This window comes from Hoplias malabaricus, chromosome 12 (genome assembly GCF_029633855.1).
Source record: "Hoplias malabaricus isolate fHopMal1 chromosome 12, fHopMal1.hap1, whole genome shotgun sequence".
Taxonomy (NCBI): domain Eukaryota; kingdom Metazoa; phylum Chordata; class Actinopteri; order Characiformes; family Erythrinidae; genus Hoplias; species Hoplias malabaricus.
In genome coordinates this window covers 12778095-12794846 of record NC_089811.1, presented here as the reverse complement: position 1 = coordinate 12794846, position 16752 = coordinate 12778095, and the positions used below count along the sequence as shown (strand labels likewise).

The 16752-nt window shown below is 39.8% G+C and overlaps 1 protein-coding gene across 2 annotated transcripts in view; it reads left to right on the top strand.

The window, feature by feature from the left end:
• The first annotated feature begins 10681 nt into the window (after positions 1-10681).
• sh3bp4 (SH3-domain binding protein 4) overlaps positions 10682-16752 on the top strand; it is a 41677-nt gene continuing 35606 nt past the window's right edge. For both annotated transcript variants that reach the window (XM_066641318.1, XM_066641314.1), the window contains exon 1: positions 10682-10699. The gene's annotated coding sequence lies outside the window, so the exon portion shown is untranslated. The remainder of the gene's footprint in view (positions 10700-16752) is intronic.

Here is a 16752-nt window from a genome sequence, read left to right as displayed (position 1 = left end):
ATGAAAAGATGAAAAGCAACTTGAAACTCTATTACACGAATAAGCCATCAACTTTAATTTCTCTGGGCCCAAACTCATCTCAGATGGTTTGAAAGGCAGTGGAAATGTGTTGTGGTCAGAGGAGTCCATGTTTTGGCTTGTTTTCAGGAAAAACGGATATTGAGCTCTCTGTTCCATAGACTATAATCAGCGATAGGTTAGAAATCAGCATCTGACATGGTTTCAGTTTGTATTAGTGCCATGGGTGGCATGGGTGACTTGCATATGTGTGAAGTTACCTTTGATTCAGAGGCGAATATTGGGATTTTAGCGCAACTATTTTGCTATTAAGGAATTGACTTTGACCAGGGAATCCATGGTTATTTCAGGGAGACAATGCCAGGCCTCTTTCTAAATGAGTTACAGCAGCATGGCTTCACAGACACAGCTTGACTGACTTTCCTACAGTCTATCTGTCTTCGGTGGCACATCATGAAGAGGTTAAGCAGGACGGGGTTATCATGGACAGCTGAAGTCTTGTATCAGCGTAGCCTTGCTACGCCCATGACTAATAATGAATAAACAAACTTTTAGTTACTGCAGCTTGCATGCAAACAGGGTAATCAGTTAAACAGCAGCAGGAATTATACCTTGTGGTGTTTAGAGAGCAAAGTGAGACCTTTGAGGCTCTTTTAAAAGCAAGTAAGGAGCATTTGCCTGAATAAAATGAGCACTAATTGCCTGGCTTGGTTGGTACACATTTTTATTTGCTGTTTGGGAGTTGCTTCATCCTCAAATAATGACCATAACGCATTATTCGACTGAGATATGAGGAAATCAGAGGTAAATATGCACACAATTGGTATTTGGAAAGGGTTAATTCATGCTAGCTTTACATTTTTCGTTCATTTATTGGAAATATTACAAATTTTACCATATATTCTGTTCCTGTTTTTGATTATACTGACAACATTTATCAATTTCCCTACATTTCCCCATCTGTAATTGGTCTCTGAAGGGTTTCTTTGTCAGTACTTGGTCCCAGTATTCATTAAAATGGTCTAGACTTTCCGTATAATACCATCATACCACCTTAAATCGCTGATAGCATTCACTTAGGGCTGCAGAAAGTTCCCTCTGGAGTGGGAGCCTCATTGCTTCTTTCTCTTTAATGATGATTTCACACTTCACTTCTTTATCTCAGAGTCCAGGCTTCTTCGGGTTGCACACACAGCGCCAAAGGAAAACAATGAAGCATTTGTTCATTAACACTATTACACTCTCCCAGTCTTTGAAAGTCAGCTTCTTTAGGGTTTGGAGGGAGCAATATCCTCCCAGAAATGTCTAGAATATGGTATTACTATGTATATATATATACTTTATATGGTATTACTATTGGGTGATTGGGTGAGTGTGAGAAATTCTCCATGAGTGTGTCATTGTGTGAGTGTGTGAAACTATACACATGTGTGTGAGTGAGTGATTGGGTGAGTATGTGAAATTGTGCACAGGTGTGTGAGTGACTAGGTGAGTGTGTGAAAATCTCCACAGAGGTGTGTGCGTGTGTGAAACTGTCCACAGATGTGAGTGACTGGGTGAGTGTGTGAAATTCTCCACAGAGGTGTGTGTGTGTGTGAAACTGTCCACAGGTGTGAGTGACTGGGTAAGTGTGTGAATTTGGCTACAGATGTGAGTGAGTGAGTGAGTGAGTGAGTGTGTAAAATTGGCCTAAGGTGTGAGAGTGTGACTGCCTGTGTGTGTCTGTGTGTGTGAATTTAGCTACAGACAGGTGTACGTGTGTGTGTGTGTGTGTGTGTGTGTGAGAGAGAGAGAGAGAGAGAGAGAGAGAGTGTGTGTGAGTGAGTGACTGGGTGAGTATGTGAAACTGTCCACTGGTGTGAGTGACTGGGTGATTGTGTGAAATTGGCTTAAGGTGTGAGAGTATGACTGCCTGGGTGTGTGTGTGAATTTGGCTACAGGTGCAAGTGTGTGAATGACTGGGTGAGTGTGTGAAATTGTCCTCAGGTGTGAGTGTGTGAATGATGTTACGACCCAGTCTAGGGTTGAGCCGTAACAGAATGATGTGTGTGTTGGAATGAATATATGTGAAGGGAATAACTGTAACAGAGATGTAAATGGTGAAACAAAAAGGACACAAACGGAAACACAGAATGGATAATGAATAGAATATATATTGTAAATGTGATATGTACAATGAAACCAAACACCAGTGAACTTCAGGATGGCCTTAAGCCGACAAAAACAACAAACAAACACCCCTCCTAACTGACCCACAAACAACTCTAACTTACCTAAGTGTAAACAAATGGAAACAAAAGACAACACCTTACCTTCCTCCCTGTCTATCCACAAAAACACACACAAAACAAACGGCAGCCAAACCTACTCTGGTGAAATATATACACAGTGTTACAATATTTTACAAAAGATAGATCTAGCGTCAGTAATCAAAAAGGGGCAAACGCAAACTCGTAGTCGAAGTAGGAATGGATCAAGTCAAAACCAGGTAAACAGAATTCAATATACACAACACAAATCACAGCACAGAACAAAGCTTTCTAACAGCGTACACAGACACGTATTTATGACTCTCGCCGAGATGAAGTAGACGAAATGGTGACAGACACAACACATGGACTGGATGGTGGACCGGACTCAGGACGACGAACAAATACACGAATATGGAATGAACTCTAGACGAAACACACGGACTGGAACAGATTGCAGAACCTATAATTTTACAGCGATAGGGAGAGAGAGAAAACACATACACATACACAGCGCAGCGTAACAATGACTATGTGAGTAATTGGGTGAATGTGAGAAATTCTCCATAGACATGAGTGTGTCATTGTGTGAGTGTGTGAAACTATACACAGGTGTGTGTGAGTGAGTGACTGGGTGAATGTGTGAAATTTTGCACAGAGGTGTGTGTGTGTGTGTTTGGGTGAAACTGTCCACAGGTGTGAGTGACTGGGTGAGTGTTTGAAATTGGCTTCAGATGTGAGCGTGTGAGTGACTATGTGTGTGTGTGTGTCAATTTGGCTACAGATGTGTGTGAGAGAGTGGGTAACTGGGTGAATGTGTGAAACTGGCTTTGTTTGTGTGTGTGTGTGTGTGTGTGTGTGTGTGTGTGAGTGACTGGGTGAGTGTGTGAGAAATTGTCTACAGGTGTAAGTGTGTAAATGACTAGGTGAGTGTGTGAGTGACTGAGTGAGTGTGTGAGAAATTGGCTACATGTGTGAGTGACTGGATGAGTGTGTCAAACTGTCTACACGTGTGTGTGTGTGTGTGTGTGTGTGTGTGTGAGAGAGAGAGAGAGAGAGAGAGAGAGAGAGAGAGAGTCTGTGACTGGGTGAGTGTGTGAAACTGTCCACTGGTGTGAGTGACTGTTTGTGTGTGTGAAATTGGCTTAAGGTGTGAGAGTATGAATGCCTGGTTGTGTGTGTGAATTTGGCTACTGGTGCAAGTGTGTGACTGACTGGGTGAGTGTGTGATGTTGTCTGCAAGAGTGAGTGTGTGAGTGACTGGGTGAGTGCGTGAAACTTTCAGTAGGTGTGAGAGAGTGAGAGAGAGAGAAATCATCCAAAGTTGTGTTTTTATGGGAGAGAGTGCGTTGCTGTCAGACTGAGTTACAGAAGATGAATGAATGAATATGGAAAGTGGACGACATGTATGTTTGAAAATTGGCCTTTACGAACATGAGGGTGATTACTAAGATCAGGATTTCCACTTTAACTCGAGACAAATCTATCCGGTCTTGAGTGTGTTTGAGCTTCATCGCTTCTCGGGGTAATATCTCTGGCCCTCAAATAGATTTAAGTCATGGCCCACGGATATCAGCCTTGTGAAATGTTTTCATTGCACGGAAATATTTAACAGAAGGTTCAGTGACCCACAGATAATTTCACCTGTCACACTGATGACTTAATGTGCACTTGGTGGTGGTGGTGGTGGGGGGGGGGCATGGGGGGAGGGTCTTTTTGTGCTTGTGGTGGCTGATACTTTAGCAGCCTGGCCAAGGCAGCAGAATGTGCTAAAAATAACTGCAGCTCGCTTTGGAATATGAATGTGGGATTTCCATATCCTCTCTGCCTTCCATTTCAATTCATCAATCACATGTGGCTGGACTGTTGAGCATCCTACACTGCAGCAGCAGGAGGCTTCAACCAGTGGGCAGGGATTTTCCAGTCTCAGTAAGAGTGTGGTTAGCAAGAAGCTAAATGTTGTGTTTTTTTTTTCAAACTGATGCAAAATAGATCATTTCATTTGGGGTGTTCCTTCAGAAGTCAGGTCTGATACTACAGTCTGTATCTATATCAGTAGCATCAAGACTCCGACCGAACCCAGCATACAAGGTAAAGCAAAATACCACATTTTCAAAATTAAGGAAGAGTTAAATTACACAAAGCAGCAATATCAAGTGTATTGTTTATAGGTCAGCATAAGTCATTACAAGTCATTTAAGGGTTAACATGACATTATACACATCGCATCAAACAGCAAGAATATATCCACTCTCGTTCGCCGATAAGTATGGTGTAACACACTTAATTAAGCATTAGTAACTGATTAATTACTTAGTAATTGCTAATATGTGCTCTGCCAGTTGAGTTTAATTATTTATTAGTTTCTAATTGGTTTACTCATTAGCAATGTACCTACTTCTGCATATCATGTGTTAATAAACTGATGATTGTATAGAATTGTTTGAAATGTGAATTATATGTTTGTTAATCTACTACATTTATCACTTTATGTATTCCATTTTGCCTTGAGTGCTGTATGGAACATGAAATATACTTAAGTGATGTAATGCACCGTTAAAACAGTACAATAACATTATACCAGTAGATGTGGTTATGGTAACTCTGAAGGATTGCTAATTTACTCCTTAACTGACAGTATGTCCATTTCTGTTGGGTTTTACAGCTGGTCAACCACAGCAGCATCTATCCAAATCGTGTCCTTTATCCGGAATCTATCTAATGGCTTAAACTGTGGCATATTGAATGTAATAATATTTTTGCTTTAATTTCAGATAAAAGGTGTTTCTCCAAGACCCCGCAAAAGTTTTCCACAGAGACAAGTTTTGAAAACTGGATCTACCTGAAGTTTTTCTTGTGAAAGTGAAGCTGTCTGCATTTATCACCACTTCTGTCTGTGTTCATACTGACAGTTGGGATGATGGGATGGGGAACATCTCCTGGATGCATGAAACGCTGATGCTTAGCTGCCAATCTGAGCCCAAAAAGCACACTGTTAACATTGGTGTGCTTCAAACTCTTTAAAACATACCAGAAAAAGAACCACAAATATGCCAATGCTATGTAATGTATAACTGGATTTCTGAATGAATATCCAACGTTTTTTAAAACTGCATTGTATAATATATATTATATAATATATGTATATATATGATTGGTGATACAATTTTTACAATATCTAATTCGACTCCTGTCCACTAGTGGCATTGTTTCTCTTAATACAAACTCTCTTGTTGTGTACCTGAAGAGCAGTTACAGAAACAGTGCTGTAAACTGTTGTGATAGGGTATTACACAGGAGAAATTCCTGCCACAACTTACAATTATCGAGAAGATTAGAGTTAGGGTTATGGTTTGGATTAGAGTTAGGTTTAGCCACAGGTTTGAAGCTGATTTGCCGTGTGAGAAAGGGAGCCAGGTCAGTTTTGCTTTCTTAAGACTCCAGACATTGTGACAGGTCAGTCCTGCAATCTCCTGGAGACAGGGCCAGTGCTTAGACCACTGAACCATTTAGATGCTCCTTATCATTTGATTAGAATTAAGACCACAAAGGTAGCTGTGGCCTTAAGGTTGGAGAGCCCAGAAAGTGCTCATGAGTGAGTTACTAATTGTCCAATATGTTCTGTGTGTGTTTGTGTTCTCCAACCACAGATGGTATAAATATCACACATCATTAGCAGGGTTACCCTGAAGATCATCCACTAAAACTATGGCAAATATGGATCATATGGACAAATTGTCCAGTTATTGCTCTATCGGTTTTTCGGGCTCTAGGAAGGAATCAGACACGGAATGACTTCATGAATCCACAATAAACTTCTTCTGCATGTGACTCGGCTACGTCCATCGTTCTGTAGGTCTGGTAACCACTTCTGTACGTATGATGAAATTTCCAAGCAATTTCTGAGTTTCTAATAGGCATGGTAAGTGATGTTGCGCACACATCAGTTACCATGCTTTTACATACAAATGAGCAGATGGCAAACTTATTGCAGGTGGTGTCCTTCCAAACATGGTGGCAATCAGATGCCCCACGTTTCTGGAATGCACTATACTTTCATAAACCCAGGACAGAACCTGAATCCAGGGCAAAATTTCTTCTAATCGTCAGAGGCCTGAATCTGGCAGATGGCACTAACAGTACACAGCAAATTCACCGGTCTTAAATGAACACTATTAGTGTTAACTTAACAATGAGAGTGTTAAATTATTACACCAACAGTGTTCATTTAAGACCGGTGAATTTGCTGTGTACCTCACATTTGCTTACAACTAATGGGGGCATACTTATGGAAAGTGTCAGGGATCACGGGGCGGACGCACTTGCTGAAACACAGTGAGTTTAATTGAACAAAAGATATAACAAAACAAAGACAGGCTACAGTGGAAACAACTAGACAAGGATTTTAAACAACTTGGACTTGGAACAGGAAATACACAAAACGACAAAACTAGGAAACAATAACGACCTGACTAGAAGAGGGAGATAAACAACACGACATGACTTGGGAACAAACAAATGTGAAATGTCCGACCAACAGGAGAGACACAAGGGAACTTAAATACAAGACACAGACAAGATACACCTGAACAGATAACGAGGGGTAACAGATGAGACACAGACGAGGAGGCGGAATAAAGGCGGGACTAGGGAAACAACAAACAGAGCCATGTGCTGAGAGCGAGCACATGGCCGGAAAAACAGACATGACAAGACTAGGGCGTGACAGAAAGATTGCTGCTTATAATACAAACAAGCGCAGTCTTTAGTGTTCAGTGATGTTTGTCATAATATGACACATTGACCTCTATGGAGTCTATTTAAAGAGACATAAGCCTTAAGTAATAATATCAGAGTATGTCAGTGGTTTTACTTCCATCATAATTGAGTGCTGATTGACCATTTCTGGAAGGATTCACGTACAGTAAAACAGGTGAAAATAACACCTGGTTATGTTAATCCTGTCTGAATTGACATGTGGACGAATATTCCATTATATCCCAGGGATAACAAGTTTTTTGCAGATTTACTCAAGAATGGAGGTGCTGGAGGAGGCATTTAATTAAAAATATACCATTCAAATATGAGGCTATGCTCAGCTGTTGAACAACACAACACACTCTAATCTGAAGGACCTAGGACCAAGTTTATTCACTGTTTGAATTACCACAGGAACTCATTTGTAACTCCACTTGTTTGGATTTGTTGCTCTTTTTGTCTGTGTTTAGTTTCATGCATTTAGCACTCTCCCAAATTTGGTATCAGCTCCACCATAAGTAACTTGAAACAGAAAAATAAGTCAATATTACCCACACATGGAGCAGGAATGCAGCAATATCCTCACCTCAGGTTCATGCTTTTCAATGTTTTGTTTTTTTTCTAAAAAAATATATAAATAAATAACCCAGATGCCTTTTCTGTTCTGTGAGCAGGGAGAGTGAGTCAAAAGCCATGCTTAAAAATAAAGGTGCTACAAGCAGCAATGCCATAGAAGAACCTCTTTTGGTTAGAAGAACCATGTTTGTTTAAGAGACATTTGAATGTGAAGAAACTTTAAAACATTTTTTTTAAATCCTTGGATCTTATGATTCTTTATCCATTAAATGTTTTAGCAATAAATGGTTCTTTACGTTCTTTTCTATGGCATTGCTCAAAGAATATTTTAGCACTTTTAAGACACTTTTTGTGCCATGACACCGGGGCTTTGTAAATATATTTGACTAGCATTGAGCACAAAACCAGATTGGAGAGCTGGTAAAGTGTGAGGATATATATATATATATATATATATATATATATATATATATATATATATATATATATATATATATATATATATAAACATCTCCTTTAAAGCTCCGTTTAATCTGTCAGTCCTTGGTGTGAATGTGAGACACTCCTGCAGCAGGTCAGATATCAAGCAAGGCTAAGTTCTAAAAACAAAGCAACAAGGGTCTAATCATTTAGCTTCTTGTCTAAGAAGGAAGAAGGGAGGGAGGACCACTACATGCCCCTGGTCATTTCAGAATATAACTCCAGCTTAATAAGAAGGCACTCGCATGGTTGAAGTTGTTGCCCTCAGACAATGAACCGCTGCTTTTTCTTGGAGGTCTCATCTACTTTGACATTTCTCCCAGGTCTGAGGGAAGTACGATTCTAATTAAGGACATTTCCAACAGAAACGGAATACAGACAAGGCTGGGTTCAAGAGAAGAGGACGGAAAATTAGTGCTCTCAACACAAGAAAAATGAAAAACTCAGTTCAGGTGCGATTTTTCACGAGAACATCTTGTGGTGCAAAGTGAACTGGCAGAGAACATGCTATTAGTGAGACGCCAAAGGGCACTCCACTTCTCCAGCACAGAGTCAGCATTGTTCAGTCTTCTCCGTCGCCAAGCCTATCCCCTCCTCTCTCATTATTCTTATCTCATCTTTCACTCCATTTTTTTCCCTCTCTTGGAAGGGAAAGAGCAAAGAGAAGACATAATAGAAAAAGGAGAAAAAGGCTTTAACTTAAAGCAATGTAAATAGTTGTGTAGTTACTGAATCATTACATACTAATAAATATGTAATAAGCATTAATATGTCCAAATCACATGCACAGTTGTTTTTAATGAAAAGTTGTTTTTAGCAATAATGTTATATGTGATAATCAACATGATTAAGTATAGCATCTACAAATGTATGTGCACACCTGCTAATCCAACATTTCTTCTGAAATCAAGGGTGATAGTAAGGATTTTGTTTCCTATTTATTGAAGTACTAGCGTCTACTCTTCTAGAAATGCCTTAGTGAAGATGTTAGATCATTTCTGTGAGGATTTAATGGCATTCAGCCATGAGAGCCTCAGGTACTGATGTTGGATGATTAGGATCACAGACGTCATGCCCATTTCTTGTAAATAGCAAATAGACGCTGATTGGCTGTGTCCACAATGCACTCCTATTACGTGTCAACATTTTTTGAACTTATAGTGTATACGGGGAATAGTATAGGGGTTAATAAAGCCCACCAGAAGCACGGCCAGGCAGAGTCCAACTGTGACATGAGCCTCAAATGAAGTCAGCAAAGCCTCTTGCCATTGTGTGGGAGTGTGCAGTGTTTTCCTTAAAGGGGGACTTTGTGGTTGTGGTATATAATTTAAATCCCCTTGTCATAAAGCTGTCACTTATTATAGGTGCCATATCTGGGCATTATTGCACCCTCTAAGCTGGCTTTTGTAACTCCCTTTACAGGAGATGGTAAATTTCTCATTTGGAGGAGGCGAAGCTAATGTGCCTTGTGTGTAAGGGGAAAAAAAAACATACGGACGTTCCTCCAGCTGTAGAAAGCGGGGTCTGGCGGAAAGGTCCATTACTCAACTGCTGTGGGCTGCTGCTTCACGCCATGGGAGGAGATGAGAGCTGAGTTTCATCTCCAGTATAAGGGGGAAAAAAAAGCATTTACACAGTCCTCCTCTACCTCCCTATACCCACTCACCCTTTCCATCCGCCCCCTCACCCCAGAGGACCCCCGTTCTGTTCTGTTTGCTACGGAGGTCACGTCCAAAAATAGCTCGGCTTGAGTTACGAGAGGGTTCGGGTTTTGAAGAGATAGCACAGGGAGATAGGAGAATAATGAAGTGTGTGTGTGTGTGTGTGCTTGTCTATGTATTTGTCCCTCTACAAGGACCATTTTTTATGCAAAAGTCTTACTTTAAAATAAGACTATACTTTTATGAATGGTTTTAAAATATGTTATTACATGGTTATTTATTAATCATTGTTTCCACAGAGGTAGAAAATACAACAGTGACTTTTTTTTGTCCAGTAGTTAGTGTTGGAGAACTGAAAATAAATGTCAAAGTATAGAATAAGCTATGACCTGAGAATGTAAATGTCTTCATTTCACATGTTTTAAAAGACATTCTATCTGTGGTTAATTGTTTTGGTGGTTACATGTTTAAACATATTAACAAATATGTGCTGAACCTGAGAGTTGACTAATGAAGGAGACAGGAGACAGTGTAGATGATTGGGGGTTCACTATTTGGTAAATTACAAGTCACATTTACCCTTTCTATGTGTCATAAATTATTATTAATGGCTTATATATAATGTGTTTATAACCTGATTAATAACATTTATATACAGATTGTAAACCATTTATAAGTGTAGTCATATTCTAAAGTGGTACCATATTAATTAATCATATGTTTCCCTTTTTTTACACCCCTAGGACAGCTTTGCCCTCGATGCTTGAACATTTGATGGCGTTAAGCCACAAGAAACATTAGTAGATGATGTTGGACCATTAGGATCACAGACGCCACTCCAACTCACCCCAGAGGTTTCAAAGAGTGATGCATCTTCCCAGAAAATGCAGATTCGCTGTCCTACAGCCCCACACTGGAGGGGGCAAGCTAACCATTGGAAATTAGGCTCATGTGCAGGTACTTCAGAGTGTCCCATTCTATTGCCATGGCTTTAATTTAATTATTATTGTTTAAGAGCCGGTCTAAAATGAATTTGGACTGAGACCCCCCCCCCTCCTCCTCCTCCTCCTCTCGTCCAGGTTTCACATGGTGGCATTTACACTTCACCCACTCGCTTCAATAAACTGTGTGATTTCACTAAAGCAAACCTGTCAGGTGTGAACACACCCTAAGATTAGGCTTGGGTTACAGCACTGAAATATTTAGCTCCTTTTGTCAAGAACACAACTGAAATACCTCACAAAGCCAGGAATACTAGTGTGTTAGACACACACAGAGAGAGAGAGAGAGAGAGAGAGAGAGAGAGAGAGAGAGAGAGAGAGAGACAGAGAGAGAGACAGAGAGAGAGAGAAATGAATTAGAAGAGAAGGATGCAGAGATACAGATAGAGACAAGAAGAAAAAAGTTATCAGAGCCTTAGAAAGTGATGGAGAGGGAGAGAAAGGAGACAGAGAATTAAAAAGAGAGAGTGTGTGGGGTGGGGGGTGAGAGGGTAAGAGAGATAGAAGAGACAGCCTGGGTGATAGAGTGAAATTGTGTGTGTGTGTGTTTGTGTGTGTGTGTGTGTGAGAGAGAGAGAGAGAGAGAGAGAGAGAGAAGGAGAGAGAGAGAGAGTGAAGGGGGGTGTGGGTTAGACAGAGAAGAAAGATACAGAGACATAGATGAAATTAGATAAAGAAAATAAAAAACAGACAAAGAGGAGAGAGAGAGAATGAATGTGTGATAGAGAGAGAGAGAGAGAGAGAGAGAGAGAGAGGCTGTTATAACAAAGATAAAGAGACAAAGTAAAATTAGTCAGAGCAACAGAAAAACACAGGGGCAGGAAGTCAAACAGACAAAAAAGCAAGAGAGAGCAAGAGAATGAGTAGGAAAGAGAGAGAGAAGTAGAGAGTGGGTGTTTGGGGGCCTGAGAGACCAAGACAGAGTAGACATGGAAATAGTGTGAAAGTGATTGAGACAGAAAAGGACAACGAGAGAGAGAGAGAGAGAGAGAGAGAGAGAGAGGCAGGCCTGTCAGTCAATATATCGAGCCCCTGAACTTACAATGGGGTTAAGCCACCACTCTGAAGCGAGTGGACATTTTGCTCAAGTCCACAATCCCCTGGACAATGTTGTGGAGCTGCGGCCTGCACTGAAGGTTTATAAAGCAGGGCCTGGGGGACGGTGTTTTTTAAGCCAGTGAACTGGATGTCCAATAAGTTGTGAAAGCCAGAAGTTTGGAGGCAGGTCATTAGCGACACAGGGAATGATTTGTTGGGAGTAAGAAGGAGGAGAGCTAACGTTAATCTAAGACTAAAACTGCTGCCAGTTTGTTATGCTCTCAAACAGAAAGCTGTGAGGTGTGCGTGGACAGAGTCAAGGCCGTGGATGAAGCACTGCTGTCCCCAAGTGGTCACTAGTGGTAGAGCATCTTTCAGATCGGGCAGATGTTTTTAGCCTTAGCCGCTAACGTTTCTTTGAGGCTATTAGCAGGAAGTGTGTTAGCTTAGCTTAAAAAATGACACTGGAATATACTTAAATGATGTATAATTAGGATACTTCCATGCACAGGATTAACGTATTTGACGTTTGCTATTTTTGGTATACTAATTATTTACTTAGTATTCTAAGTACGTATTGTTAGTGCTATTAAAGATATACTTAAACACAACCGATTGTTCGAAATCTACTACTTGGAAATTACCACTAAGATTAAGTGAAATATACTTAAATATATATTTTTCTACAAACTGTATTTTAGTGGCATTTTGTGTATTAAGTACACTGAAGAACTACTGAAAGCAAAACATACTTGTGTTTATTATTCTTAATTTTATTTCTATTTATTGCCATTATTTTTACCACACAAAAATGTATGTGCTTGAAATAGCCCTACTGATATTAAAGTATATTCCTAGTACATTTAAATATATTTATCTTTTACCTGGAAACAAAAAAAGAAGTTTATTCAAGTGTGCTGTAAGTATATGTCTTTTAAAGTTAAGAAAATAAGGAAGAATACTTTCAGTGATATAATAAACACAATAATATTTGCATATGCCCTGTGAAGGACTGGCGTCCCCTCCAGGGTGTATTCCCGCCTTGCGCCCGATGATTCCAGGTAGGCTCTGGACCCCCGCGACCCTAAATTGGATAAGCAGTTACAGATAATGGATGGATGGATGGATGGATATTTGCATATACTCTACTAAATTATATTTAGAGTATACTTGTACTTAAGCATATCTCAATCAAAGATGAATGAAATTATATTCTTTTCTTCTTTATACTTATTTTTTGTTTGTCTTTGCGCTGTAATAACTGACAGTAAATAGTATGGGTGGAACTGTACACAGAAACAGATACTATACATATATACCTGTTTACTAATAGTATACTTACAATACAAAATTTATAGTCAAACCTTTTTTTTTTTAATGCTATTCACATCCATCTCAGATGTCTTATATTTACTCCATCACCCAATCCTGGGAGGCTTTATGCCCCTTCAGCCAATGCTTGGTATTGGAAACAGCCAGTCTGTGCTTCCAGAGTGCTAGTCATCTGGCAATGCATTATCTATTGTCATTTATACAAAGCATTGTGTGTGTGTGTGTGTGTGTGTGTGTGTGAGTGTGTGTGTGTGTGTGTGTGATTTTGTACCATTGAACACTGGGGACAAGAAGTCCACTACTTTTTCAACTCCATGACTCAGCCCTCACAACTACATACTGAGGACAAAGTACGAAGGCCAAAAACTCTGCTAACTTTCCCTTTTTGTGTGCTAACTAGAACTTTAAAACAAGGGATGAATCATCAGTGGGTTCAAGCTTAGCTAGCCTACTAAAATAAGACCTATTTATTTGTTCCCTGGAGCTAGCCTTTCCGTACCATTCCAGTGCATCCATCTGGGCGTGGGATCCAGTGCTGTGTCGCTGCAGACCCTCAGCCGTGCTCCGTTTGTCTCTCTGAGATTTTTCCAGCCCTGGGTGTTGGTTTCAACAAAGCGTTAACTGTACCTAATTAGCTCGCCCTAATAGATTGAATCAGATGGTGCGGTTTTCCGCTTGGAACAAATATCTGCGGACCAGCCGGCCCTGGAGATGCCGGGCCGAACGCTGACGGAGGAGGTGGGATTATCCTCGTTTTCCTACGGCAGATGGTGTGGGAGATTTGCCGACTCTTGCTTGCGCCCTGAAATGAGAAACGGCTGGGAATCTTCCCTTGGCCATAGCATTATCATCGCATAACTGCCTGTGATGGATCTTGCTATATTCCCATTGGGAAGAGGCCTGAGATGTGGAGGGAAGAACTGTGCTCTCAGTTTTTGGAATCAAAGACTTGGATGTAACATGTAAACACTGTTAAATATTTCCAAAGCCTCCCACTTCTCAGTCTATATATGTAAATAATCGTGTAAAATGATTCAGTCCACTCTCAAGGTCATTCTCAGGTATATTCTACAATATAGTTCCTTCTTTATGGGTGTGGATGTAAACTCTGGGAGCCTACTCTTTGTAAATCAGTCTTAATCCTAACCTTGACAAAAGAAACTATAACTGTATAGTGAGACAAATGCATCTTTATGTTTTCCCCTAATTTTTGTGAAATGATTTTTCCAACCTCTTCATTGGTGTGAGTGTGTGTTTGTGTAACTGGGTGAGTGTGTGATGCCCTATGATGGACTGCCACCCTGACAGGGATGTGTACTCTCCTTCTGCCCACAGATTCCTGGTAGGGTAATGAAGGAAGGAATGTTTACTATATTATGAAAATATATATAAACATATATGTATATATATAAACATATCTTTGTTTGAAGGGTGCTCAAATTTTAGCCTACAACTACAAGTGTTTGGATGGGTCCAGAAAATGTCTGACAAAGATCTACATACTGTAAAAGACATTTAAAAGATTATATGAATCTCATTGAATCACAGGCAAATCAATGAGTATGACCCAAATGAAAGTGTTTGGGGAAATATTAGGTGTACAAATAATTTTTAAAGTTGTTTTGTATAATGTATAATTGCTATTAAAAATTCACAAATTTTGAATTTCATAGTTTTACTGTAACGTTTGTGTAGTACACTTGTAATTTTATTCAACAAATAATAACCAAAACATTAAACATTACTTACATTAAATTAACCATATTTAAATCATCTAAACTAAAACTAAGTTTTGAATACAATATTATCCCCAAGATAAAAAAAAATCCATGGACATTGTTTTGCAGTGCTATTTTCCTTGATGGAGCTCATAACGAATGCTGTGACAAAGCAATTCTTCTCACCTGCCATTTTCAAACTACTTAATTTGTAGCTTATTTTCCATTTAATAAAATGACCATTGCACTGCAACCTTGAACTGGATAAGCGGTTACAGATAATAAAATGAAATGAAAATGAAAATGACCGTTGTAATTTTTAATACTATGCAGCAGTTATTATAAAACGACAAAAGAGCAGGAGAATGTTTGGACTTTGCGTTACGATTATACACACAAAAAAAATAATAATAATAATAATTGCACTAAAACTTTTTTGTACATCTAATAACTTCCAGTCCAAGGAACATCAGCGCCAACCTGGAATCTTTTCCCCACGACATTCAAAATAACGCTGGGTCCACTATCTTTCAGGAATCCGCAGGTAAAGCTTCAGAACTCCATATAAGCGCCTGCATAAGGCAGCTTTTGTTCTCTCTGTGGCACCCCAGAAAGTCTGGCTTATGACAAGAAACTGGGAATGCAGACGGCTGTTACTTTGAACAGCTTCCCCAAGCAGCCAGCACATTGTTATCTTGTTACACGGGTGGTAATTTCTCGAGCTGCAGGACCACCATTGTGCATGAATGGCTCCAGATGAAGATATTAAATGACGGAGGCGAGGGGGCTGACTCGTTTGTCTTTTACAGCTGTAGATTCTCAATGGGTTTTCACAAAAGAACCCAGACGAGCTGCTTATTAGAGAGAGATTTCTTGCAATGCCCCTTTGGGATCACTCTCCCAGGAAGTAGAGCTTAGTATGCATTCACAGGGCAACAGCACCTATTGTGATTGTGCATACAGATGTATGCCAGATGTAATGGGACCACATCTTGCAATGAGTTTCAGGTGCAGAAGACATTCTTCCAGAAGGCTTGGGGTTCATCAAGGTTTCTTTGTCAGTTGTGAGATGAGACATTATGGTCTTCTCCAACAAAAGTGGTGGTCGCCTTTGCGAGTGTCCCTTGGATACAGACTCTTGCAGTTCCTGATCGTCTAAGGTCTTCATGACTTTGGAGGACTATTGTAACTGTAATACATCTCTGTGATGTAGCTTTTAGGGTCAAGAAATACTTATTCCTCCTCACCATTTAAGTCAGAGCAAACATTTGAGAAATCCCAAATGGACACTAGCAAGATTTACAACCCCAATGACGTTGGAAAGTTGTGTGAATCATAAATAAAAACAGAATACAATGATTTGCAAATCCTTTTCAACTTTCAAATTCAATATTCAGTTGAATACACTACAAAGACAAGATATTTAATGTTCAAACAGATAAACTTTTTTTTTTGCAAATATTTACTCTTTCTTCTTTCGCATTCTTGCTTGATGTACAACATCAGTTGCTCAACAGTCCAGGTTCTCCATTGGCATATTTTGCGCTTCATAATGCGCAACACGTATTCAGTGGGAGACAGGTTTGGACTGCAGGCAGGCCAGTCTAATACCTGCAGTCTTTTACTCAGGTATTTAGCCATTTTTGCTTAGTTCTCTTTCTTCGCTTTACTTGTTTTCCCCATATTTATTTAGGATTATAAAAGCCAGTATGGACTTTGAGTGAAGAGGTGACAGGCTGTGTGAGAGCAGAGAAATTGTAAGTGCCCATATGTAATTGAGCATGCATTAACGGTGCCAGTGGTGCTGGATACAGCCTTAGGCACAAGGGAGGACTTTGCTTAAAGAGGTTTAGCTTCAATTAAAAGTGTTTTTGAAGTGAGTACGGTTGAAATGCCAGATCCCACTGTTGGGTTTCTGGAG